Source organism: Molothrus aeneus, chromosome 1 (genome assembly GCF_037042795.1).
Source record: "Molothrus aeneus isolate 106 chromosome 1, BPBGC_Maene_1.0, whole genome shotgun sequence".
Classification (NCBI taxonomy): Eukaryota; Metazoa; Chordata; class Aves; order Passeriformes; family Icteridae; genus Molothrus; species Molothrus aeneus.
In genome coordinates, this window is record NC_089646.1 from 122,888,653 (window position 1) to 122,916,514 (window position 27,862).

Genomic DNA, 27,862 nt, shown 5'->3' on the forward strand with positions numbered 1-27,862 from the left:
GAAAATTAAAGAATTGAAGTATACAATTTCTATTTCATTTTTCATCATCCATATTAAATATGCTTATAGATGGCAGCCAGATAATATTTTATATGAGGGAAAAAGCCCTAAGTTTTCAAATATATCATCCATATGTCTGATTTTTAATTTCCTTTCTTTGAATATATTTGCCAATAAAATATCCAGTGAATTTGACAAAGTCCTTTTATTTTTGGGGAATATTAGGTCATGCTTGTGCATGGGGAAGAGAAGAGGATGAGAAAATGTTATACATTGAGAAAACATTATGATTTCATGCTATGTGTTCTGATGCAGAAAAAAATCCAAAATTGTCTAGTTCCATGCATTCAGCTAGATTTAGGAAAAGGTCTTTAAAAATAGAAATTGAAATAATCGTGCATATGCTTACATATAATGTTTATGTACCTTTCCTGCAGAAGAAAATGTGCATTAATATTCACATTTGACATCCAAGGTATGTTGAAATTACTAAAATATTCAATTAGCAGGAGGGAAGGAAATGTCATATTTTGATATTCAGGAACCTCTAGATATCCATAAGAAACTGTAAAATTATGATATTTTACAGGAGGTCAGAAATTAGACACTATGACCTTGTGCCTATTTTAGTGTGAAGAGTCTGTTTAGTCATCAAATAATGAGGAAATGGACCTCCTGCAAAAAAGATCAGTTAAGATCCACTGAGATTTGCTGCATGCAGTGCTTCACTCTTTTCTTCAAAGAAACGTATTTTAAGGACTGAGTTTTATGAATAATTATTAAAAAGGCTGCAAGGGGCCATTTAATACATAGGAGTACATATATGTAATGAAGCATGAAGAATCCTGAACTCCTTTGGAAAAGAATATTCAGGATTTAAAAGGGCATAAGTTTTTGAGAAGATAACTGTATGTTCATAGAGTGATAGAAACACAGAGAGGTTTGGGTTGGAAGAGACCTTAAAGATCACTTACTTCCAACCCTCTGTCATGGACAAGGGCACCTTCCATTAGACAGGTTGCTCCAAGCCCCATCCAACTTTTCCTTGAACCTTCCTAGGGATAGAGCAACCACAACTTCTCTGGGCAACCTATTCCAGTGCTTCACCACCTGCACAGTAAAGAATTTTCCCTTTATGCATAATCTAAACCTACTCTATTTCAGTTTGAAGCATTTCCCCCTTATCCTGTGACCACATGCCCTTGTAAAATGTCCTTCTCCATTTTTTTGTAGGTCCCCATTAGGTACTGGAAGGCCACAATTAGGTCACCCTGAGGCCTTTTGTTTTCCTGGCTCAACAAACCCAAGACTCTCAGGCTTTCCTCACAAAAGAGGTGCTTCCATTCCTTTAATCATCCTGGAGGCCCTCCTCTGGACTGGCTCCAACAGGTCATTGTTCTTCCTGTGCTATATGTGCTATAAGTTGACAAGGTAATGCTTTTGTTTCACCTTATAGCACTGTGTAATCATTTTACATAAAATGTTGCACACAGTTACAAAAAAAGTCTTCTCAATATCACAGCTGACTCAGTATTTGCAATTAGGAAAAAGCAGAGAATATATTAAGTGTCATAGCTATTGACCCTTTATATATATATATATATTTAATTATTTATTTATTTATTTAGAGAGAGAGACTTAGGAGTAGATGATTAGCTGTTTAGTAAAATAAAAGGTTCAATGGTTTTAATACAAAATCCATTCTCATTGAATGTCCAGCAATTCTACAGTCTTTCCTTCTAATTAATTTCTAGGCTTTCTTCTCTGTTATCCATGATCCTTTCTCATTTCCCTCTTTTAAAACAATCTGTGAGGTTTTCTATTATTTCTATTACTTAACTTCAGACTTCCAGAGTTTCCAACTTTCCCAATTCCAACTGCCTCACATCTTTCTGGCTAGAGTGTCAGGCTGAAAATTCTCTGAGGTTTCTGTTCTACAAGGGCAGAGTGGTGTAAGAAGTTTGGGTCATTGTCCCCATTCTGAATATGCTATGTGTATCTTAACTATCCTTGTAGCCATCCATACTGAATGACAGTAAAAAAGCAGGTAGAAAAAGGGAGCTTTTTATTTTTTTACTGAGCCATTCAAAATTTTGCCTACCAAATTTAGCAGGCACAAATCATGTTTTGAAACAAATTCAAATTTTTATAGTAGGTTTATAGAAGGTCACAAGATATCTTCTGTTAGTCAAATTGTATAGAACAATCAGTCAAAGGAAAGTCTTTGTCAGTGCTCCTGAATCAGTAGGGACAAAAGACATTAGATGTCTCTTAAGAGGTTCTTAAAGATATCTATACTGTAATATCATGTTCTACATTGTTACACTAATAGTTTGGCTATAGATTTGCAGCAAACATTTGTTCCTTGTTCAACACTTCTAATCAATTTAATTTCTCTGTTTTGTTTTCTGTGTTGCACTTCCCTTCATTCAGTCATTCTCTCCAAATCTTTCCTTAGATTTTTCCTAGTCCTCCTTATTTCAGGAGGTCTACCATGGATTTGCACCGCACAGTGTATTTAATGACTTATTTGAAGATATGGCAGTGTTAAAGTGTAGTGCAGAAAGACTTGAGCTACATTTTTACTAAATTAATTACTCCATTTCTAATTGAAGCCTATACAGAATATTTTCAATTCAGTAATAACTGTAAATCATAACTCACATCCTCTGAAAAATATAAAAATGTGTGAGGAAAGTTCTTGCATTTTATTCTGTATTGCAACTGCTATCCTGTGACTGGAACCCAAACAATTTGATTTCAATCTTAGCAACGTATCCCCGAGTGTTACATTAGAGACATTCTTTTATCTCTAATGTTGATGAACCTAAAAATTAATGTTATGAATTCTTTGATTTCTATTCAAGAAGTCTGGTTTTTAGGCTGATGGCTCACATCTGTGCAAAGAAAATAGTTTCAACACCTGCAACATCTTTGCAAGCGAAGGAAGAGATCTCTTGTTGTCTGTTGTAACCAAAGATGCCAGAATTTCTGCACAATAATAAAACCTTTGTTCTTTTCTTCTCAAGCTCTGCTTCTTGCTGTGCACATATAAATTTTATCTCCTCTTCTCAGCACTAGAAGGCTCAGACACTGAATTCTGTGTGAAAATGAATAAACTGACTTTATACTCGATTCCCATGACAGAAATAAGGGCACTGGGGACTGTAGGACACACAAAAAAATATTTCCAGTGGCTTTCCAAATCTCACTATAGCTAAGTTTCTATGTAACTTTTAGACACTGTATTTAAAGGGAGTGAAAATAATTTTGCTACTGATGTTGACTTTTCCATATTAGAAGAAAGTACTATGCATGTTTGACATAATTCTAATAATAGAAAAACTTATTTCTTCTTTCTGTTATTGGAAATTGTGTTTCCATTCTTTCATTTGTGTGACAGCTGTAAAGCACACTTTATCTTTAATTACTTTCAAGGGAAAGAGGTGAGCTATTTGCTCTCTTTCAGGTTTTGATATTTCAGTATTAGAGGAAACGAAGAACCATGAGTAGAATAATTTACTTCACTCCTATTTACAAAATCCTGTCTTCTTTTTTTCAAAATTTATTACTTTTTTCTGTGATTAAGTGTTCACTATTAAAGAAAATATGTTTTAAATTGCTAAACCTAATTACAGAAACATTCTGCAAATATGCTTAGGCATCAAATAACTTTCCAATGACATTCTGATATTCTTGACATTCTGATATTGGTTATTCTTTTATTTTTGAAGGATTTGTGTTCAGTCTGGATGTTTTATTTATTATCTTGAAATATATTTATTGTTATAAGTAGTCTAAGCTGAGATAAAATCCCCTTGATTTAGATTTTAAATAACTGGTTTGTTTTAAAAAAAATTTGCTGACTGACTTGACTAATTTATTATTTTTTTACTTAAAATAGTCACAGAAACTCAGCTGCACTATAAATCCGTATCTGGGATTTGGTAGAGATTCCATTTTGCCAGAGAGGAAAGTATAAACCCATGCTTTAATGTAATCTTAATGACGACTCTTTCAATAATTTCTCTGTATGCTCAAAGTTCTTTTGATGTTGTTGTTTTTGTTGTTGATTTTTAGGTACTAGCTGTCCACTAAGCTGTGGGGTTTGGCAGTAAGGGACAGAATTGCCATCCTTTTCTTGTATAGTCGAAAGATGTAATTGATAGGACGTAATGAATCCCTGATTTGTTTGGAAAATTTAATTCTTTTCCTGTCTCACCCGCTTTGGCATTAAAGTGTGTAAGCCCATCTATTCTGTTGTTGTAAGTCCGAGGTTTTGCAGGTGTAAATCCATCTGATTCTAGAAGTGGTTTTAAAGTTTTATGCTCTACTATACAGTGATAATTCTTAGGTAGTTGTCACAATGTCAATTGCTCCAGCTGTTCTGAAGTCTTTCCAGAGTCACAGACAAGTACATTAAATTTAATTGATATGGAAATACTTTTCACCAGCTACATAACTCACTCTTTCAGATAATGTAAAACAAAAAATGCCCCAAAATTCATAGTGAAGCTTTACTGAAAACTCATCTGTGCATCCTTTTATGTGAATGGGCAATGTCCACCTGTTTTTCAATATTCCAAGCAAGACTGTGGTATTGTTAAAGACTGATGTGTTCTCCATATCTAAACCATTTATATTAATAATATAAATTTAATGTAATACTTAGGAGTGTGCATATATGTATATATGTGTATATATATCTATATCTGTTCTATTGTTTCTATCTTCTAGTTATGTAAAAATTAGGGTCACTACGACAGTAAAACCTGATTAGTTTGTCCCAATGCCCTGACCCTATATAATTATATGCTTTCCTCCCTCTGTGATCTCTGGTTCTTTTCTGGCTTCCATAACCCATTTGTTTAAATAAAAAACAAACACACAAATAACCTGAGTAGAGCTGTCAACTTTTTCTTGGTACACTACTATCTTTAGGTTCACTCTTGATGTAGTCTCATAATTTTCTCTTTGTGCAACATGGCAAAAATTAGAAAGATGGAGGAAGTATAAAATGTACCTCTTTCCTCACATCTGCAAATGGGAAATGAGATTCTGAATTGAGTCCGGGTGGAATGAAGTTAACTTTCTTCATGGCAACCCATACGATGCTGTGATGTGCATTTGTGGCTAAAAGTGTTGATAACACAGTAATCATTTATGCATTGCTCAGCAATGCACAGCACCAAGGCTTTCTTTCTTCATCTCATGTTCTTTCAGAATAAGTAGGCTTGGGGTGGACAAGAATTTGAGAGTGAACATAGCTGAGACAACCAAACTGACCAAATGGATAGTAAGTAATGGATAGCTTAATACTGTAAGCTGTCATGCTCAGCAGTAAGAAGCTCAGGGAAAATAGTAAGAAGAGGGAAGTTTGCGATTGTGGTCTTTGTCTTTCCAAGCAACTGTTATACATGCTAAGGGCCCTACTTCCCAGGAAGCAGCTGGACATCTGCTTACTAACGGGAAGAACTAAAAGAAATTGTTTTTCTCCTTTGGTCACCTAAGTGTTTTTTGCCTAATTTATTGAGCTGTCATTATCTTGATCCACACACCTTCTTGCCTTCCTTCTGTTTTGATCCCATCCTGTGGAAGATGGGAGGGAGCAAGAGCCAGGCATAGTGTCTGGCAGGGATTAACCCACCACAGACTTTACATGGGCAGACAGAGAGACTGCATAAATTTAAGGACACAAACAAAACCACACATAGGTATGGATAAATGGATTGGTGTTGAGTTTATTCTACAGTTTTTAAAATAGCTTGGTAATGGTATAGTGTGAAAAAAAATCACTTAATAAACTAATATCTATAGAAATGAGAACACATTTTTTCCATCTGAAAAAAAAAAAATATTTATAGATCTCTCTTTGCATAAAAAATCTGTGACCTGAAAAGGGCACTTGTTCACACTGTTGGTATGAGGCTTAGATCAATATCTTTTAAGTAGCTAGAGAATACCTCTAACCTTTTGGAAATAAAAATCCAATGGAAGTTTCCTGTGGTGTTTATCTTAAAAACAGAGGTAGGAGATTAACAAAGCAAACAAATCAGAAAATACTCAAAATGTCCGACCACATACTCCTTAACCATCAGAGCACATATATATCTTAAAATATGTATGCATTATATGTGCATTTAGTATACTACCAAAAATGTTTTTCTTCTATTTGTTCTTTTGTGTTAATAGAATGGAAATTTGGAGGAGAGGTGAAACCTGTATGACACATCTGTCAAAATATTCATTACAAACAAAACTCTTCACACTTTTTAACAGTAGATGTTATTTTATGCAGAAGTTTTGATGTCAGCATGATTATCTCTTTGTCATTCCTAGTTTGTAAGTACTCTTTTTGCCTAATTTGACAGCATTCATTCTTCTTCTGTAACTTTTTAAATGTCTATTCCTTCAGAAAAGCTAGCATTCTGTTGTCAAGTAGATTTTTACAGTAGTAGGTAAATCATCACTGACCTTTTCTAGATTGTCTGCAATGTCCCTTATTTGACATGATTAACACTGCAATTTATTGATCATATTGTATTTTATTTAATTTTAGCTTTTATTATGTTCTGCATAGTAAGTAAAGTGAAGCTTATGTTGTAAGTATAATTTTTCTCTCACAATAATTTAGTCCTGATGTATACGTTTTTCTTTTTTTTTTCCATTCACTCTAATTTCTTTATTATTTTTTGGAATTAGGAAGTCATTAAAGAAGATGGCGAGAGACATAAATACGAAAATCATAGAATCTTAGAATCATGGAACAGTTTGAGTTGGAAGACATCTTTACTGATCATCTAGTTCAAACTTCCATTACAATAAGCAGGGACATCTTAAACTACAAGAGGTTGCTAAGATTCCCATCCAATCTGACCAGTAATGTTTCCAGTGATGGGATATACACCACCTCTCTGGGCAACCTGCTCCAGGGTCACACCACCCTCATTGTAAAATATCCTTCCTTATATCAAATCTAAGTTGACCTTCTACGTGCTTAAAACCACTACCTCTTGTCCTATTGCAGCAGACCCTGAGAAAATGTTTGTCCACATCTCTCTCAAAAAGTTCTTTTAAGCACTCAAAGGCTGCAATGCGGTTTCCCCAGAGCCTTCTCTTCTGCAGGCTGAACAACCCCAACTCTCTCAGACTTTTCTCATAGAAGAGATATTTCATCCCTCCAATCATCTTCATGGCTCTCCTCCAGATTCACTCCAACAAGTACTTATCATTCCTGTGCTGAGGACATCAGAGTTGGATTCAGTATTCCAGGTGAGGTCTCCTAGGAATGAAGGGGAAGAATCACCTCCACAGACTTGTTGGCCACCTCTTCTCCTGATGCAGCCCAGGATATGGTTGACTTTCTGGACTGCAAATGCACGTTGCTGACTCAGGTCCACCCTTTCGTGCCCCAGGACCCACAAGTCCTTCTCAGCAGGACTGTTCTCAATTCTCCAGCCTGTAAAATTATTAAATTTGATCTTCATAAGATCTGTTAGACATCCTCTATGTATGAGTTATATTGCCTAGCTGAAAAGCTAGCATAGAAAATTGTTATGATATTTTCTCAGTGTTTTATTTTGGGACATTATACCTTAAAGTTGTACCATCCTGAAAAGTAAAAATTGAATCAGGGCTAGAAACTGGAAATGGACATATCCAATATTGTGTATTAAAAAGCAAATGCAGGGAAACAATTTCTGAGCTCAGGAAAATATGTTTTTGAGCTTTATTTGACAAAATGGCTCAGCATAGCTTAAAACAGTATGAGAGGAGTTCTGAAATGGCACCTGTCTGCTTATCCATTTGTAATATTGACAGAGCATAGATTTGTAGTATGCAGAGTTGACAATTTCCAACCAGATGTTGAAGCACTGATCTACATGACAGGAATTGTGATCATTAGTTGCCATGCTTGAAAAGGATGTGGATAGATTCAATGTGGTTAGGTGCAATCAGTCCTGAAATTAATGCATAAATGGAAGAGACACTTTTTCATTATTGCCTACTTTGGGGGAAACAGTGGGTGCACTACTGTCAGAGTTCAGACTGATAGATATTGATACAAATCATTTTTATATGATCTGCCTATTTATTAGAATTGCTTTTCTGCTCTCTATATGGAAGTCAATGATGCATTACATTCTGAACTTCCTAATGTTCAGATTGCTGTTCTCATCGCAAGAAATAATGAAATGGATTCATTACTTTATTCTTAAAATATTCTGATTTATTTTAGGTTATACCTTCTTCAGGGATTTCATATATCCTTTTGTTGTCTAGTTCATTTATTTTATTGTAGATGTGAACATATTATACATATTTTGAGGACAAAAAATTTCAACAAATATTTTTAGATTATTCATGCACATGAAACAAGGACAAGAACATGAGAAGATACAAATTCCTATTAATGCTTTCAGTATTGATAAACTCAGTATTATTAATGTAATGATGAACAGAGAGGAATTAAGATGACAGGCAACTGCTTTTTTAGTTGCATCTATACAAAAGAAGCAATCTTTTTGGTATAGTTTTAAATTTTCCTTTGAAATTATGTTTTGCAGAACATGGTTCTCTCACTTTGAATTTAGAAATGAAAGTTCAATTAAATAATAATCTATTAGTACCTCAAATTTTGCATATGTGGGGGATTCTACTTTATGTATTTATCTTTTGAATTCAGAAGATGAAACTGTGAAAGCTGAAAGAAACCACAGTGAGTTCTCTGGACACAAAGATAATAAAAGGAAATTAACACTACTACAGTGATACAAACTATCTGATTAAAAATGATTTATTAGTCTAAGCCTGCAGCACTACTCCTGGGCTTCAGGCCAGTATCCCTCTGGAGAGTTATACTTGTGGAGGAAAAGAAGAAAACATATCCTTCACTGCTAATTTTAAAAATATATCAAGCTATTTTGAAGTTGAATATATGATTAGAACACTAAAAGTAAGAGTAGGAGGACAAAATGCTGGTAAGATATTCAAACGGAAATGTGCCATTAATGTAAGCCTGAGAACAACTGACCTCTTTGGTATTTTCAAATGGGTCTGGGTGCTTGAACTTTACCTTCATCTCTACATTATTTTTAGAGAGAGAATTGTACATGCATTTCTTTAAAATTCCTCCTATGCCTTATTTCAAATGTTGAATATTTGGGTTATTACCCTTTATCTTTCTTGCTACTTTAATAATGCTTCTTTTGTCATGTCATCTTAGATCTGTACAGACTTCATTTTTTAGCTTTTTTATTTGCTTAGAGTCTGTTCTGTGACAGGTAAGGTGTTTTTCTTTGTATAACTTCATGAAGTAAATACCTGCTTAGAAATACTTCCTGAAAATAATAATTGCAAATGAAGCCAGGAAGTCAGCTTCCTCCAGGGCCCAATTTAAATGCCTCTAACACATACGTGGGGAATAAACAAGAGGAGTTACAAAACCAAGTCCACCTGCAGGGCTATGATCTTATTGTCATGGAGGTGTGGTGGAATGGCTGCTGTGGAATGCAAGGATACAGGCTCTTTAGGAAGGACAAAGAGGGGGTGCTGCCTTCCCTGACAATGACTAGCTGGAGTGCATGGAGCTCCACCTAGGGATAAATGAGCAGTAGCCTGAGAGTTTATGAGTCAGGATTAAAGGGAGAGCAGGGACAGGAGGGGGCATTATAGTGTGGGTCTGGGGCAGCCCACCCAACAGAAGACTGAGTTTATGAGGCCCCTTACAGACAAATAGGAGCAGCCTCATGTTCACAAACCCCTGTGGGGGACTTCAACTGCCCCAATATCACATCAATTTTTCTGTGTTGGAGGGAAAACAAAGACAGGCATGAGCAAGTTCTTAGAACGTGTTGGTGGCCCTCTCCAAGTACAGCAAGGAGATGTTGCACTGAACCTTTTTCTTACCAGCAAGAAGGAGCTGTTGAGGTGGGGAACATAATGCTGAAGGGCAGCCTTGGCTGCTGTGACAATGAAATGGTGGACTTTGAGATCCTTAGTGAAGTGGGAAGAGCCCACAGCAAGCTCACTACTCTAGACTTCTAGAAAACAAACTTTGGCTTCTTCAGGGTTCTGCTTGGTAGGGTGCTGTGTGATAAAGCCTTGGAGAGAAGAGGGGCTCAAGAAAGCTTGTTAATATTGAAGGATAACCTTAGGCAAAAATAACAGGAGGCCTGTGTGGATAACCAAGGAATTTCTGAACAACCTCACACACAAAAAAGAAGCCCACAGACAGTGGAAACAAGGTCAAGTAACCTGGGATAAATACAGAGAGATTATCCAAGCAGACAGAGATCAGGTTAAGGAAGCTGAAGCTCTGATAAAACTAAACTTGGCCAAGGACGCCAATGGCAAGAGAAGGCTAGGGAAAACATGGACCTTCTCCAGAGGGAAACAGGAGACCTGGTTAACCAGGATATGGAGAAGATTGAGGTATTTAATGACTTTCTTGTCTTGGTCTTCACCAGTAAGTGTTCCAGCAACACTACTTGAGCCATAAAAGACAAAAGCAGGGATTGGGAGAATTAAAAACTGCCAGCAATAGGAGATCATGTTTGATACCATTTAAGGAATTTGAATGTGCACAAGTCCGTGAGACCCAGCGAGATGCATCTGCAGGTCCAGAGGGATCTGGCAGAGGAACGGTTAAGGCTTATTTTTTGCAGCATTGTTTGAACTAATTTTTTCCTTTTATGATCTGTTGATTTCCTAGTGCATGATGACTCTCAGTAATCTATGAGGTTTTCATGTATTTTCAGTACAGCTTAAAGCAAGCAACCAGAACTCATATGTTGATGTACTGTGGCAAAACAGTGAATAGCAATGCCAACTCAGATTCCCACAGACAATGCAGATTTGTTGATGCAGTGCTAATGAGTGCCTGGGCTAGTGAAATTTCTTTCTCAGCCACTTCAGTTGGATGAGGCATTGTACAAATATAGTTGTACAGCTTTTAAATCCAAGATTGACGCACTTGTTTGATTATCTCTGATAATGTTTTACATTGTTTATGGACTTATATTAAAGTTTATGCTAGAGACAACTTTATGGACAGTTAATGCTGGGCTGTGTTGCACCAGCCAGCCTTTTTGTTGTATGGGTAACAGTCATGAGACACATACTGTTCATTATCTACTTCACATCTGATAGGCTCCTATTTCATATATACACAGAAAACCTCAACAGCTGCTGTTAACGTTGTGCTGTTGTTCTCTATCATGCAATAGACTGGTCAGCCTCAAAAGTAAAGAAAAAGCTATATGATGTCAGAAGGATGACTAGACCAAAAAATGTAGAACCTCTACTTCAGTCATGTATACCCACCCTTGTATTACTGGACTGGGAATAAAAGTTGCTGAATTGGGTGACTGGGAACACCAGTCAAATTTTAGGGCATAATATATTACACTGACAAGAGGAATTTAGGAATATTTTCTTTCTATAGAATATTTATGTATTTCATGATTTGTGCCAGGAAAGTTTTCATTTGCATGATACAGTGTTAACATACAAAGAAAAACCAAACAGCTGTATTCTAGGCTGAGAATGAGTTAAAACAATATAAATAAAGGCAAAAAGAAATAAAATAATGACACTGATACAGGGAACAAGATTTCTGGTACTCCCTTTGAAAGAGATATTGGCTCTGCCTTTGAATGTTTTCCAAGGCTGCAATAGCAATAAAATCATAACATACAGAACAAGGCTAATGTTCCTTCCTAGCCTAAGTGACAATGAGATCTATTCCAAATGACATTATTTTTATCATCAAGATCAGGACTGAGCAATTTCTTGAAAATGTTTTTGGCGTGATTTAAAACAAATTATTCATTAACAGCTTTCTTTAGAGGGAGAACATGGATGACAACATTGAACTTGTATATAGTTTCCAACAGCACAGACATCCAGATTTCAAGATCTTGTTGACCTGTTTAGGTGTATATTATTTCTTTCAACTGAGGTCTTTCCCTCTATGTAAGGCTCATCTAGGTTTGAAGAAGGAAGCATTCATCTGAAGCAAAGCATAGAATTAAATAAAGAATTATGAATACATCTAGGAAGTTCCAAAAATCATGGGGTTGCATGGAGAAATTACGTCTGCAATTCATCTGAAAGAATAGCTTTTAATGTCCTTTTTTCTCCTCCACATCTCTCACAGCTTGATCTTTATGACGTCTTCCTGTAGAAGCTGGGAAGAGACTTTCTACAAGGGCAGGTGCTGATAGGACAAGGAGTAAAGGCTTTAAATTTGAAGAGGTTAGGCTTAGATTGGACATCAGGAAGAGATTGTTTTCTGTGAGGGTGGGGAGATCCTGGAACAAGCTGCTCTGAGAAGTTTTGGATGCCCTATCCCTGGAAGTGTTCAAGGTCAGGTTGGATGGGGCTTTCAGAAACCTGGTGTAGTAAAGGGTGACTGAGAATATGGTGGGGGTATTGGAGCTAGATAGTCTTTAAGGTCTTTTCCAACCCAAAATTTTGTATGTTTCTGTGAGTTTCCTTTGCAAATTCCTTTCTCTCACTGTAAAATCTTTATAGGACTTCTCACATTGTCCTTCCATATACCTGTGCACTTTATTTTGTCTCCTTCAACAGATATTTATTCCAGGGCATTCCTTTCTGGAAAATGTCATAGAATCATAAATCAATTTAGGTTTAATGAGACCTCTGGAATTCGTGCAGTCCAAATTACTGCTCAAAGAGTTTCAATGAGAGTAGATATGTAAAGACTGTAGCCAGAGAAATTTTAAGTGAAGATCTCCAAGGATATCTCCAAGGAATAGGGCTGTAACTGAACAAATGTCATGATATAGAAAAAAATTCCTTAAATGTATTCCAACCTTCCCATGATACAAGTTCATATATCACTAGGCATCCCCATACTCTCCAACCAGGATAGAAATATACTGAGAAAGGTAAAAGAAGACAATATTGTTGAGACAGCAGTCATTAGTAGTTCAGGGATTAAATAAGACAAATACTTGTGGGTCCCTTCCAACTCATGATCATCTATGGTTTTATGACTTATCTGAAAAAATATAAAGGATTAAAAAGATCCTCAACAAACAGCATGATGATGATGATTAATGTCTTACTAGCAGCAATGAAGACTGACCTTTCCCCACCTGGCAGATGACTGCCTAGTCACAAAGATTTGTTGATTGTCTCTTTGGGCTTTTTGAGCCAATAAATGCGTGGTCTAGAAGATATTAGTTCCAGTCACTCGTTCTTTGAGCATCGGCCAATAAACTATTGCACTGTTCTTTAAGTTGTGCTTACTTTATCTCACTGTCTGATGAAGGATATCCAAGGAAAAGAGATGCTGAGAGAGACAAGTACAGATCCAACATTACAAGAAGATTGTTGCAGGGGGCATGGGTGTTCAGTCTAAATATTCTGATGTGCTTTAACAAATATAGCAAAAGAGAATTTATGCTGCATGACTGCCCATTCCTATACTGAGTTTCCCTAAGCAAGAAGTTTTTATATACCTCTCAGTTTTGGTTTTCTTTTCACTAGCAAGACAGTATGAGACATGAGAATACCAGGTGGTACCTTGTCTGCTGTGTGTCAAGGACAGAATGCAGCTCTTACATTTGTGGCAACTGAGAAGGAAGATAAAAGTTATCAGTACACATCTTGCAGCACTAAGTGTTTTCATTTTAATGGAATGAATAATATCCAAACCATGGAAAAATATGCCTTTCACTCTCTTTGGTCTTCAAGGTTGATCCATTCTTAAGCATCCTTGGTTTTCTGTTGAAAATAGGAGCAACTTTGTGATCTTCCTTATTCAATTTCTTTTTGGACGCAAGAGCAAGGAGAGTTTAGTCTTTTCATCTTGACAAGCCAACTGATTACCTTTAACTGTTCTTCTTCTGGTCCGTTTCCTTTTTTGCTTAGCATTTTGAAGATCATAGAACTGGTTTTAAGCACTGTAAGGGTTTCTTTAGCATGCTCAAAATATTTTTTGAGCTGCATCATTCATATAAATTATTGTACCTTTGATTTATGTAATTTGTGTGCCTGAAATGGATGATTTGTTTCATTAACATCACTATAAGAAAAAACCCCAAACAATGTTACAATTAAGCATTAATAATTCATACATTTTTTAGACATTTGTTTCAGTTAAATAAAAATGTAGCCACATAAAAATCCATACATTTTTAAGCTGATTGGATCAATAAAGTATGATCTCATGAAGGATTTTATTATTATACTTCCTTTCTATGGTAACTGACTTCAGAAAAAGAGTTTCTGTACCTATTTTTGTTTTGGAACACTGCAAAACTGTAAGTGGATTTATTCAAGACAATTCAAAACATTCTGTTACCTCAAAAGAACTGGGTTTTGTAATGATTTATTATTGAAAATATTAAAAAAATAATAATAAAAAAATGAGCCTAAACATGTTGTCCAGGTGGTTTAATATGGATAAGATAACAGCATGAGCCTTCACAGTAGAATAAAATGTTTCAATTTCTTTTTCAAAATCTGATTATTTAATTGAAAATACTTCTAGAATTTACAGCTGCAGAGGTAAATCTGGAGAAATGTGTGTCATTATATCCATCTCAGTCTATAAAGACCTTCAAAAAGTATTTGTGAGGAAACCAATACTTAAAGAAATTTTTTTATATGATTTAAGGTTTCACTGATGATGAAACAACTGATGTTTATTGGCTGGCAGCAGAAAAACAAGACAAAAGCAAATATGCCTGAAAACATATGAAAATAGGGAACTTTAAAAACTATATGTATTTACAGTCTGAACATCAACATCAACATCAACATCAACATCATCTATTGCCAGTGGCATTACACCAAGAATTTTATCTTTAGGCACAACTCCGAAAATCTTCAAAATAAAGCTACCGTATATAGAGTAGCCACCATACATATGGTACCATAAAGCTAACCTACATATGCTATCTGAATATAATTCTCATATCAGTGCCTCTAAATAACCTGCATGAAACTAGAATGAAAGACTATCATTTTTTGTTAAATTTACCTTCTTTATGAAGTTTGCATAGTCTGGAGCAAGACTCATTATAAAGAAGGAATTACTGTTTAGTTAAATTCAACACATTCACCTTCTCTTGTGATTAAATCAAAAGAGAACCAGGCAATTTAAATAAGTAATACTGTATCACATAATTCTATAGATTATTACAATTGTGTCATGGGGTGACTTTATGAGGCTTATATCCCCCTTCGTCTGTTTAGCCTAGAAATAAGTTTTGCACCTTTAAGACTGGTTCTGAGAGGGAAGGGAGAGGAGAGAAGAAGAAAACAGAGTTTGTTTTCAGAAACTGCACTTGCTCACCCGCATCCTTCTCCTGCACGGTGCTGTTTGAGGACAGACGGCAGGACAGAGCTCTCCTTTGCTTTTAGTAGGTTTCTTGCTAGCTGAGGCAGAGAAATTCCCTGGAATGTAGTTTTCTTTTTTTTTTTTCCTTAGAACTCTTTAGACCTACTCTGGACTGAACACCCAGAACAGCACCCACAGCTCACACCTGTGGCCCAGTGCGGGAGGGATTGATAAGAGATTGAATGAGCAGAGCTACAACCCATGAAAGGAACTTTCTGAGTTTTTCATCTTTTTTAGAGCAGCAAAAGGTTTTATTGTTTAATGTTGTTCATTTTTTTTGTGCTAGTGGATGCTTTTCCTATTAATAAAGAGTTTTTTCCACTTTTCTCCAAAAATATATATTCCTGACCCAGTCGAAGGAGGGACCACTTGAATCTGCTTTCTAGAAAAACCCCTTCAGAAGTTTTCTCACGAATTTGCCCTAAACCAGGACAAATTGAAAAACAGAAACTGTGTTTACCTAGCAACAATACTATGTGCACTCCTGTTCTGATACTAAAAAATGCCTACAATTCAATACGAGTAAGTCCCACATACACTTCCAACTGTATCAATAGTGAGGAAAGGGAAGAATGAAGTGGAAAAGCTACATTCTGGCCTAAAAAAAATGCCATCTGACTTTGAATTAAAACTGTCCTAGAATTGTAACCACTGTAGAATTGAAGATTTTCACATAGTTAATAAAAGCTGCTCACAAATTGAAGTTGGGGATACAAAAAGGAAAAAAAAAAGGTTTTGATGCAGCTATAGTTGGAAGGCAGATTTATTTATTAGTAGTGTCTCTTGTAGCTTCCCTTCCCTCTCATGAGGTGAGGAGGGTGCAATTTCAGTGACTCTGCTGTAATTCTATAACTCTTCCACAGATGCTTTAATGTCAATCAATCCCGTCTCTCTGTAGTAGCTGACTGTCTCCCTAGCACTGCAATTCTATTCATTCAGTTCATATTGAATTCTATGGATGTATTAAAGGGACAGTTGGCTAGCATGGGGAGGACAGGGTTGATTGACTAGGCTTCTGTGCAAGAATTACAGTAGAATTACAGCACAGATGCAGAAATTGCAGCCTGCTGCTCCATAGAGGAGTTTGAATGGAAATGGTACTGCAAGGGAAGAATTGTACCTATAAGAGAAATAGTAGGAATAATAGTAGGAAAGTCTCCCTAAAATTAGTCTTCATTAAAACAATTTGAAGAAAAAATAGGAAAGCTAAAATTCATTTTGAAGTACAGTGGTTTTGAAAAAGAATACAAAATCATTAAAACATACTTTTTTTTTAAAAACTACTGTTGGGAAAAACTGTTTTTCTAAGGATTCTAGTAATGCTATACTGTTCTGATAGCCATACTGTTCTATATATTTGATCATCTAAATGTAAGGGATATATTAAAATTAAATAGCAGGTTAAAGTGTATTCATTAAAAAAATACAGTTTGGCATTTCCTTCCTGATTTTTCACTCCAGTGACAATTTAAAAACACACATACCTAGTTTTTCATTTTTAAACTGGAATTTATTATTTCAAGTACAGAATAAGCAGATAATTTTTGGGAATTTCAGATATGTTATTAACATCCATAGATCAAAATCACAGACTTTAAAACCAGGCAAAGCTTAAGTTTGTCTTTTGAAAGTGATTTAACAGAATTTTAATGCTTTTGAGTTAAGAAATGTGTGCTAATTTAGTTATATTTTATGACATTAAGATCATGATATGCATCCAGGCATAGTGCAGTGATTGAAAAACCTCACTGACTGTCATTGGGCTTTAATTTTCTGTGTTATGAAATTCATAAAGATATTGCTTATGCTATGAGAGACACACTTAGTAAAAGGTTTATATTATCCATCTATACCAGTATCTTCAAAATATATTTGCAATATGCTGCAGCTTTCAGATGCTTCTTTTTAATTTTTGATAGAGTAGTGATCTTATATAATCTTATATAAAACATTAAGTCAGGAGATTCTTTCATCCAAATCTTCCAATCTAGAATACTTTTTTCCTACAACTTGTAGATTATTACCATCATTACTCTTTTTACCTATTTTGACCCTTTTCTATTTTTGCTATAGGTATTTCATTTTTTCATCCCTTTGTCAGTTTCATCAGTTTTGTTCCCTGAAATAAGTAGGATGCACTATGCATTCAGATCAATAGGAAATAAAATTTAGTGCTATTTTTTCCTTGATACAAAATACCTGCCCCAGAACAGATGACATAAAAGGTATTTACTGAAGGAGTATTACAAGCTTTGATTAACTGTTGTACTAATTAATAATATTGATACAAGTTCTCTAAGATATCAACTTAGAGATATGGATAGATAGAGTTATGGATAGAGGTAATCAAACCAGACTTTGGAAGATCTAGAGACCTTTGTTCTCTCTGATCACAATTACTGTAGGCATAGTTATGTGACTATCTCATAGTTAATGACTGTATGGAGTTGTGTTCTGCTTCTGGTAAGGAACAAAAATCTCAAGATTCTAAGATGCATGTTTTTGACAGAGAAACAGAGAGGATTCAGTGCCTTTTTTTTTTTTTTTTCCAGGGGCTTATTTGTCTTCCCTGCTGAATTATCAACTCTTCCACCCTGGACAGTCCATTGGCATTACTGCACCCTATGCATATCACCTCTGTTTGGTTGATTGAAGAAGAAAGTTCACCAGTGATGGATGCTATGTCACACACTATTTGCCTAGTCTGCACTTACAATTATGCTTCTCTGTGACTTACAGAAACAGTGCAAATCCAAATGGTGAGCTGAATAATTTCCATGCTTCAATTTCAGGAACTCTTCAGGCACAGGAGGAAGCTCAAGTCAGCTCCTTTGATGAGGTAGCTCTGCATCATGTGTTTACAGTCTGGGAGGGTCAGAAATGTGATTTTCCATATGATTATAGTTTGGATTGTGTCTTCTCCTTTGTCTTTGTTTCTCCACTTGCTTATCCCCCAGATTTCAGCTTCATGCCACTTCACCGATGCTTTTGTAGATCTGGTGTAGCTGTGGACTTGAAATATTGTACTAAACCACTTACTAAAAGGGTTAGAAAAAAAGTAATATTTTTAACAAAATAACTTTTCCCATCACTTGCTCACAGAAGGACACAGACTGATAAAATACAGAAAGGGTAGTGCAGGGGCAGGATCAACCAGGTAAAAGCAACTTATTCTACAATTATTTTATTTTTATGATATAAAGAATGCCCCTGCTTCTTTTAGAATTTCAGTTGGAATTACCTGTTGAATGTATTCCCTCATGTAACTATTGTCACCTATGCAACTATTAAGGTTTTATTTTATTGGATAGGGCTTTTTCTCCTGAAAGCTAGTCCTTATTTTTCTCAGTCATGGAACCCAAGGTTTTAGTGTACTGTCTTAAGTTTCTTGTATAAATTCTATGCTCTTAATAATTTCTTGTGTTTACTGCATGCTTACTATTTTCACATTCTATTTCAAATTTCTTCCTTCACTTTCATACAAGTGAAATTTCATCAAGTTTGTTCTCTGTCTTGAGAGAGGGTGTTCTCTTATCTCTGGGCCTTGCTTGAAATCAAGAGCAGTTAATTTCTTTCAAATATATAGTAAAGGTGTGAGAAACTCTTGCTCTTCCATTTGGTTTCTCAAGGGAAGTTATCTTAGTTATTTTTCTGTTACTTGAACTCTTTGACATATAAGAAAAGTCATTCAGAAATCTAATGAGAAAGCATATGATATTATGCTTCCATTATGCATCCTCACCTTTACTGGGAGGGTTTATTTGTATGCAAGTTTCACTGCCTTTGCCAGCTGGGCAAAGGTAAAGCTCTACAAGCTGGCTAGCATGAATGCAAGTATACAAAATGAAAATAACATATATTTGTACAGATTATGCTTCATGTTTCAGAAAAGGTCTTACAGTATAGTTTTCCTACATTTGGATGACACAGGTGCAGTTAAAAAAATAATAATAATTTTTTTAGCTGTAGGCTGAGTCACATCTAGGCTGTGCAATATAATACTGCCCTTGGTCAGAATTAGATGAGAAAATATGTTATGATGTCAGGTTTATGCACTGAACTCTGTTTTTTTTTCAGTGCACGCCATTAGATCTCCATATTGGGTTTTAGGATATATAGTAAAAAATTCAATAGAATTCTGAAACAAACTACAAAAGCAAATAATATATAATAGAATATATTATATAAATAATGTCATATCATGACATTTGATTGTTTCATTACCATCTGTGGCATAATACAAAAAAAGGACATGTTTAATGAGAATATTAATAGTGTGATGTTGTAATAATTTTGACAAAAGAACGTGAACATGCTGTGCCAGCATTTGACAGAATTTGTGTGACTGTTTTAATAAGAAATGGCTTTTACACGCCTCACTGATACCTGCACAGAACCTGTGCTTGTATGAGACTCGTCTAGACAATGATATTAATGGCTTCAGCTAACATGAGGCACAGACTGGGAAAAAGACAGGAGCTGTCTAGTTTATGCTCATTGTAAAGAAAAGTAAAGAAAGCATAGCAGCTTGGAGGAAGTAATTAAGGCTCAAAATAAAAGTGAAACCCCTGAGATTTATTAGATGTTCCTTACTTAGAATTATTGGCATAGTTTTGGAAATTTAACTGTTACTGGTTGAACATATAACAATGACCAGGAGTGTTTTCTTTTTCCTGTACCTACTTAGAAAATTGCAACCTTTTCTGCCAGATGTGTATATTAGTGCAATCCATTCCTTTACTGTCTCTTCATTGGGCTACTGAGAGGACTGGTATGACCAGCAGGGCTAGGGAAATCATTGTCATGCTGTGCTCAGCACTGATGAGGCCACAACTTTAGAACTGTGTTCAGTTTGAGGGCCCTCATTTCAAAGAGAACATTGAGGTGCTGCTGTCCAGAGCAGCACAACAAAGCTGGGGAAGATCTGGAGCACAAGTCCTCTGAGGAGCAGCTGAGGCAGCTGGGGCTGTTTGCTGTGGAGAAAAGGAGGCTAAGAGGAGACCTCATTGCTCTCTACAATCACCTGAAAGGAAACTGCGGTGAGGTGGTGCTTCATCTCTTCTGCCATATTTCAAGTGAAAAGATGAGAAAAAATGACCTTAATTTGTGCCAGGGGAGATTCAGATTAGATACTGAAAAGTTGTTTTTTTTTCACTGAAAGGGTTGTCACAGCATTGGAATGGGCTGCACAGGGAAGTGAAGGAGCTACCATCTCTGGAAGTGTTCAGGTGGTATCTGTATGTGGCACTTGGAGATCTGGTTTCGGGGTGATTATGGTAATAATTGGTTGACAGCTGACTGGGTGATTTTGAAGGTCTCTTCCAGTCTTGGTTATTCTGTGATTCTGAATTACTCTGTGTAAAAATATTACTATTGTGATTATTCAGAGACTGAAGCTGGATTTGGATGTGCTGCTCACATGACATTTGTGCCAGGTTAAAACATTTTGTTCCTATCCCACTCATCTCTCTTTTCCTATTTTTTTTTTGCTTTCTTTCAGAAGACCACGTTCTACCTAAAGGAGGAAAACCTTGCTATTGTTAAATACTCAAGACTTTTTTTATTGTCTAGACAGAATCCTTTTAGAGAGTTTTGATACATGTACATCTGCCAGCAAAGCAGAGGAGGTCAAATTAGGAAGTGGTGGGTGTCCATGTATGACCTGGGGAAGATAATCTGTTTGTAGAACTCTGCTGCAGCCAGAGAAGTTTGCCTGACCAATCTGATGTGGTCTATAGTGACCTTCATATAATTTGGATAATTTGCAGAGCACTGACTATGTCTTCTTTTCCAGATGGTGCTTAAGTATGTGTATTTTGACTTTAATATACAAATTGAGCTACACCTTTCCTTACCTGAAAGATTTCCTCACTTTTTTACAAATGAAATGGGAATAAGTTTATCTACCCTTTTTTTGTAATTTTAAGAATCCAGAGACAAAAGTTCTCTACAACACATTTATGACAGTTTATTTGTTAATATATTAACAGAAAACATTCTCTGATATACAGCTTGAACTTTTTCATTCTTACTTTAATCCTATTACTGCTGTTTAAATCCCTGTTTATCATCCTGAGTGATTCTTCTCCTGCCTTGGATTTATACTCCCAAGATATTCAGGGACTGCTATCAAGTCCCCTTATTGCAGCAAGGAGGAAGCCATGATATATTTTATGTAAGAGGAAGCTGTGATATATTTAATATTTATTTGTCCATTTATAATTCTATTTCTGCATTGCTCTACCTTCCCTACAGTTTTGTGACAGTTTCTGTTGTCCAAAGTGCCTTTACCTTCTGGGTAGAATTTTATCAATAACAAATCTACAAAACAGTGTGAATTTCAGCTCTTCTCTTTCTTGAGTGACACAAAACCCTATGATGGTTTAAAAATTAGTTTTATACTGAGTACAAAGAGAAAGACTCTGATTCTATTCTATAATATGTCTGGTTTCTTATGAACATCCCAAACCAATGGTGCCTTTATAAACTTGTGTCTAGGATGTTAATTATGTTCTAGCAAAAATACTTGTCTAATTCAGTGCTGTGATCAGTGCAGTAATTAACTTTTAATGGCTGCATTGTCACAGTTGTGTAGAAAACCAGCTCTGACATTCATGCCAGGCACCAGAGAAACACAAGAACAAGACAGTCTTTTCAGCCAAGAGCTCACAGTCTATATAAACCCAAACAACTAAGAAAAGATGGCAAAAAAGAAAAGAATGAATAGTAAGACAGGAAATAGAAGAAAACAAGAAGACACAGTGGTCAGCATGTGGTTACTGGTTTCACACATGGGAAGTCCTGTGACTTTCTTAAGACAGCAAACATTCTTTCTCTCATTGAGTATGTTTCAAGTAATTTTCAGACATTTGCATTAAAGAAAAATCCATGTTTCATTTTCTGTATTTCTGATCTGTCCAGATGACATTGTGTTAACTGTTTTTTCTAAGTGATCTCTTCTTTGTTACTTTTCTCTCCCCATTTCTTTGATTTGTATTTAGTCATCTGTCTTAAGTATCTTCAGTACTCTCCAGTCTTTGCATTCAACAGGATAACATATTGGTAATAATTTACATGTTATTAAAATTTTACAATGTGTTTTTGTCATAGTAGATATGTGACAGCATTTTTAAATTTTACAGAGAAACAAACCAAAGCAGATACTTGTTACTTGCAAGGAATGCATACAGGTAACCCTGGCTGCAGCAACCTTTCCTTTCAAAAAGTCACCAAGGCCTGAATGTAGATTCACTGCTAAGGAGAGGTGTTACCTTAGCTGATGGCTTCTGAGTTACAAATCGATGAAATTCTTTTAATAGTGAAAATAGAAATAAACCGTTGACTCATGTGCAAAGGAAGGAAGCTGTTGTTCTGGATCACTGGACCTATAGCATCATTTCTATATATTTAAAGAAAAAACCAAAAAGTAAAATCATAACTATTATTTACAAGGCAGACAATTTTCACCTTTGCAAATTTTTATGTAAAAGTTATGAAATCCAAGTTCAGTTTTTATCCCTTATAAGGTCTCTGTCATCAGGAGAGTCCTTTTTTGTATTAATTTTCACCCAAATGGTCAAAAAACCTCAGGAATCTGGTCATGGTCATTGTTCAGCCAATGATTTAAGAGAGATTTTGAGATTTAAGAAGAGGAATAAGATCCAGGTTAGATGCTAGTTCACAAACACCATCAATACTTTAGTAGTACTGGTATAGCAGATGGGGGTAGTGGCATTTTTAATGCTGAAAATTATGTAAAACGATAATTTAATGTGAAATATCTGGTTGGTGTGCAAGATGTGATAACAGGAAAGGAGATGAGCAGCTTGTTGCATGGAAGAAAAAAAAGAGAAAGTTTTCTTTTCATAAAAGTTTCACTCTCATTAAATGTATTGAGGGGAATATCTGCATGTTACTAATTAGAATTCTGATTTGGAAAATTTTTCTATAATCTCATTATTTTAACTAATTAAGATTGTTCCTTTTATTTTCTCTTTAAGAATAATTAAATGCCTACTATTGCAATGTTTACAAAGAAGTTGCTGTAGGATTCCTCTTTGGAATACAAGTTGCAATACATTATTTAGTATAAAAGACTTTGTGAATATTTTTTCTCTCATTCTTCTAATTTATGCACCTTATATGTCTTTGTGTGTCAGTTGGCTGTGTACATGCTTTAATGTAGAAGAATTCCTGTTTGTTCAATTTTCAGCTGCACACTGAAATACATATATTTTCTTTTAAGTGCTTTGTTCATGGGGATATTTTGTTGGATTTTACCTAAATAGCTTTTAGTATTCCTGTAAATTGAGATTATAGCAATGCTGATCTTTATAAGTGCAGTATTTTATTCATCTTTCTATAGGATAATGTGTGTGCTTTGATGAAAACTAGACCAAAGAAATATATTCCTCTAAAGGAAGTCAGCCTCTGCTTCTAGGAGCATTTCTGGGCACAACTTAGAAAAAAAATTTTGAAATGTTGCTGTTTGAACTAGAATAAAAATGCAACATGTGTAAACACAATAGGAATTTTCTCTTGTGTTTCTTAGAATTGCAGGATGGTTTTTGTAGAGTGATAGGTAGAGCTCTCTGCATGGTGTTATAATTGAAACATTGTTGTATGTTACAAGATTCAGTTTTTGATCTCTTCCTCATAATAGTCACTCTTCAATCTTTGTCTCTCTGTTGCCTCATTTTGCCTTCTCAGTGTATTACGCATGCTGAATACCATTATTGCTTTTGGTTATTAACTAGGGATGGATTTGGGAAAAGTAATTTTGTGCTGGCTTGATGTAGCAGAATAAGCTGTCAAACATCATACCAGGTGACAGTGTGATGTCCTTCTGTGGAGCTGCAGCACAGTGTGTGTTACAGCTGGAAGGTTATAGGTAATCAGAGAGGATTACCAACAGCAGCTTTATTAAATATCTGTGGAGGTCTACTGTGGCTGTGACCAGATAATATGAGCTTCTAGTATGAAAACAGGAAATTATTAATAAACTGGATTGGCTGTTCTGAATGCCCTTGCAAAAGTTTATCTAATTTTATTTTCTAGGGAGATTAATGTCAAGTATTAGATTTATTATTACTTAAGGTGTAGGCCTTTTATACTTTGAAGTGATTCCCTTTTAATTTGTTATATTTCCCTGGATGTTTGATGATATTAACATTGTTTAAACCAGAATGTTTCTATTCTCATTTTCTGGTAAGTAAATTTTGGCAGTTCAGAGTATGCTTCTTTATGTGGGTTTTTTTTTTAATGTATAATAAAATGCTGTTCAGTGGAGACAGAAGCCAGCTTTAACATTCTTCCTTGTCTTCCTGCCCAACACCATGTTTTATGTACTTAAAGCTTATTTTTCTTTTGTCATTTCCTCTAACTTGCATTTTGCTAATTTTTTCACATACTGAAAATTTTAACTGGTTTAGTCCAATACTTTCAGCCAAAACTAATATTTTTTAAGACTGAAATTGCAGATTTACTTACAATAAATTACTGAAATGGTTTTGCATAAAACTGTAAATTAATCTTAAAAGTGTGAAGAAATCATATCGTCAATTTAGATACACTTTTATCTCTTCAGAAAGATTAAAAATGTAACACCTTAGGTTTAGCACTGTGAAGTTTGACAAGCATTGAAACAAAAAAGGAAGTGTAAATTTTACTAATCAAAACATCTGTACTATGCAGCCATTTACATTTTCCTATCAAGACATGAGAGAAATGTTAATTTTAGACGACTCTTTTTATGACCTATAATTACTGTCATTAAGAAAGCTCTGGAGACGTACAGGGAGCTTTGACTGAAATACAGTTTGACATGTTCTATAATTAATGCTGAATTAACGTGCTACAGTATGTGCCTCAGAAGAAAAAGGTTTCTTTTTACTCAAAGAAAAGTGAAAGAAATTGTATTACAGTAATGCCTGCTAACATCAGTATATTTAAAGTTTTGTCACTGGTTCCTATGCAAACCCCATTTTTAGTAGCTTATCACGTAACTATTAAATATATTTCGGCTCAGCCACTGACTGTATATGATTTCAACCCATAGGTCTTGTACTTTTTTTTGTTTAATATTCAAATGAACATTACATTAAATGTTGATTTGACAACTTGAATATTTCTTGTCTCCATAAAGTACACCTGTGTTTTTTCAGGTTTTGCTAACTCTCTTGAACTTGCTACAAACAAAATTCATATCCCTCACATGAAATATATTAAGCATTCATTTGTGTTCACATTGTGGGCCTGACAATCCATACGACTTTAAAAAAAATCGTTACAAATTTGTTCTAAAATACAGTTATTTAATGCATTATCATAGAATTATCCCTTTCACCATCATCTGCTTTGTTTTATGCTTTTGGATAAACTGTGGACATTACCATAATTTAAGAACTTTTCTGATTTTACTGAAAAAACCCTAAAAATTCCATTTTAAAACAAATAAAAGAATCATCAAAACAATTCTAATAATGCAAAGGACCACAGAACATTCTTAAACCATGCTAACAGCACTGGTTTAATAACATCATAATTTACATGTGGTGCTGAAAAATATACAACAATACATATTATTAAGAAAAAAAATGGAATGGTTTGCAAAACAATCATAACATACAACTAATTAGGCAGTAAAATTTTTGTAAAAAATATTGGATGATGAATCTATAGAACAATTTCACGAGCACACAGAAGCATACAAAGGACATGTATCTTCATATTACAGACCTATCCCCACTTTGGATTAAAGTAAAAAACTGTCAACATTGTTATAATTTATTTCTTCTCTCCTAAATAACATGGTGAGATAACATTTTTAATAATAAAATAACTTAATCTGCCTATTTATATTAATAAATATAAATTATCTCTCAAATTATATTTGAGAGAGAGAATTTATTTGATTTTTATATTATATATTGGTCAATTTTGCACTGGAGGCATTAAATTCTACTGTTTATAATCTACAGGAAAAAGTCCACACATCTCTGTAAGTAAGTGGATCTTTTCCTTTAAAATTTTAATCTACAATATAATTCTAAGGAAATTTACTAGGGCAAATATTCTTTAAACATTTATTTCATGTTGCCTTTAATTTTTATCTTTTTTAAATTTAAGAATACTTTGATTTGTAATTAATTTCATAACTTTTTCATGTTTCTGATCATCCTGCTTATCTTATTTAGTTCTTTTTTTAACTTGTAAAGTGTGTACTTTAAAGATGACATGATCAAGGTTAATTTTAAGATATATACCACTGATTTTATCAATACTCTTTCATTTACATTTTTTTCTAAATACCACTTTGAAATAAGTTCTAAAGTGGTATATATCAGGGTAGGTCTGCTGAACTTAGCTGAAAATTAATAATTAACACCCATTGAAGAGCTGATCATTCATATGATGCCTTGAATGCAAGTTCCTGCTAAAAATAAATTTATTCATTGTTCAGAATAAAGCAAATTACTTTATTTGAAAGTTGTTATAATTTATTTAGAACTTTGGAATTAACAACAAGTCAAAAACCTTTGCCTACAATGACTTTTAGCAACCCTTTTTCACCATTCCCCTGACTAAATGTTTTGGGATGTTGCCAGATCTTACCTCACATATCTGCATCATCTCACATAGTCTTTTTTCCTATGTATTAACACATATTTTAGATAACATTTCTGTTGTAAATTCTTGGACATCCTACTAACTATTTATTCCTTGTTAAGATTTCAATGTATTTTCCATTTTTTATTTCCCAATTCTTGTATAGAATCAGACCTGTAAACCATCCCCTCATCTGTAACCACTAGTTTTCTTGATAATTTTTGGTTGTGAGCTTATCAGGGCTATTTTAGAAGACTGAGAAACTCATGTGAGGTTTCTCTGTTATTGAATAGGTGTCTGGTTTTGAGAAATACTACTAATCAGTTGATTAACAACAATATTCTTTTGTGTTCTTAACATATCATACTCAACTATGCATTTCTAGCTCTAATTAACTTTAAACTACATTGAAAGTAGTTGTAAAGAATCAATGGCCAGCAACTCTCAGGATTATTCCTAAAGCTTTTTTGAATCATTCCACTACTTGTAACAGATTAAGATGGTAACACCTCTAATAAACGAGAGGAAAGCAAAAGTGTTAAACATTTCTTTGTGTAATGAATATGATGGCTTATAGCACATGAGGATAATGAATTGTCCTCTGCCTATCAATAACATCTGCTAGAGATAAACCTTTAAATCAGCTACCTAGAGTAATTTGCATTAGAGTACTAAAAGAGCTGGGAGACATCTCAGTGTTCTTGATGTCTGGGGTTTTGTTGAAACCCAGCATTTCTGATGGATTATCTGTGAACATGGAACAATATTTATTTTGCTGCAATATTCAAAACTGGCAGATTGACTTGGGTAGCATGCTTGTGACACTAGAAAAATTTCAGTAACATTTATACGTGGTTACTTGTACTATACACTTATACT

The 27,862-nt window shown here is 34.8% G+C and overlaps 1 long non-coding RNA gene across 1 annotated transcript in view; it reads left to right on the forward strand.

Moving 5' to 3' along the window:
* The window catches only part of LOC136554912 (uncharacterized), a 36,448-nt gene extending 18,368 nt beyond the window's left edge, over positions 1–18,080 (forward strand). The window contains exon 3 of the long non-coding RNA XR_010783396.1: positions 17,929–18,080. This is a non-coding gene — a long non-coding RNA (uncharacterized lncRNA). The remainder of the gene's footprint in view (positions 1–17,928) is intronic.
* Positions 18,081–27,862: the final 9,782 nt, after the last annotated feature.